Source organism: Amblyomma mixtum, chromosome 2 (genome assembly GCF_055824585.1).
Source record: "Amblyomma mixtum isolate Tamu chromosome 2, ASM5582458v1, whole genome shotgun sequence".
Lineage (NCBI taxonomy): Eukaryota > Metazoa > Arthropoda > Arachnida > Ixodida > Ixodidae > Amblyomma > Amblyomma mixtum.
Genome location: NC_143013.1, coordinates 129,771,125 through 129,772,512, shown reverse-complemented (window position 1 = coordinate 129,772,512; position 1,388 = coordinate 129,771,125). Strand labels below are relative to the sequence as shown.

Sequence of the window (1,388 nt, the reverse complement as noted above, 5' to 3'; positions counted from 1 at the left end):
AGGCAGAGGCGGAGTGTGCTCCTTTCTACTGCAGCAACGAAAGAAGCTTATATTTGGGAAAATTATAAATACGTGAGAGGTTTCACCTCTGGTATGTTTCCTGAGCAATGATTTAACGAGGTGTAAAACGACGGATTGATTTGAAAAACCAGCGCACTACTTTTGTGCGCACTTAAAACAGAATTGTGCGGCTGCAACGGCTGCACACGTGTTGGCGCAAGCTACCCTTCTGGCAACACCCCCTTGGCCTGGATTGACGTCACCGCTCAGCTATAGAAAGCTGCGCTGGTCAACGACGGTCGTCATTCTGGAGATTTACAGGCAGCCGCAAGTCCGAACAGCGACTAACCACCTGTTCCTTCTATGCAGGTGCGTGTTGCAAGTTTCTTCTTGCCTAAGGAAAGAAAGTATCTCTGGCTCCTGGATTGCCCCATATTTGACGAAAATTATGTTTCATAAACCACCATCAACGGTAAAGGAACTGGCAAAGGCCCTGATTGAGTTATCTGCTCTTTTTGATGAAAACCATGTTGAACTAGCAGATACGCTGAAAACAGTGATTGAAACCGAGTTAAAACCGCTCAGAGAATCTATGAGCTTGATCAATGAATAGTTCGAGGGCTTCAGATTGGAAATGGTGGAGATGAGGAAGGAACTTGCCACCACTAAAGCAGAAAATGCAGAAGTGAGGAATACAAACAACCATCTGACATCAGAATGAAAGAAAGTAAAGAAGGAGCTGACTCAAGTTCAACAATACAGTCGCAGAATTAATTTGGAAATAAAGGGTGTCCCTGTGGTTGCTAATGAGAACCTCATCTCCACCTTGAAAACAATATCGGATTGCTTGAACTCTGAAGTCAGTCAGTGTGACATCGATGTCATATAATGTTGAAATTTATTTCCCGTACAGTTCGGGATACATTCCTGAAAGCTGCAAAGAAGCAAAGACTAAACATTTTTCATCTGGGATTTGAGGGGGACACGCCAATTTTTGTGAATGAGCATCTGCGTCCAGTAAACAAAGTACTTCTTGGAAAGGCATTGAAAGCAAAGAAAGACAAAAAATGGAAGTTCGCATGGGTGTCAGACGGGAAAATCCTGATGCGAAAGGTTGAAACCTCACATGTTCTTCACATAACAGGTCTAGAAGGCTTACAACAAGTTCTATAGCACAATGGCTGTTGGTATAAAGCAAATCGAGCAAACATGGAGATAAAGGGAAAACATATCCATTTTACCTTGAAATATCCGTAGCATACGAAAAAACTTAGACCATCTTCTTGTTTATTCATCACAACACTCCTTCCTTTATGACGTTATTGCAATTACAGAAACTTCGTTATGAAACCGCTGAGATACCAGGATATAATGTAATAGCTTTACCA

General features: G+C 42.1%; 1 pseudogene; it reads left to right on the top strand.

Annotated features, from left to right (window-relative positions):
* Positions 1 to 448: 448 nt before the first annotated feature.
* On the top strand, positions 449 to 1,173 carry LOC149360894 (uncharacterized; annotated as a pseudogene).
* Positions 1,174 to 1,388: the final 215 nt, after the last annotated feature.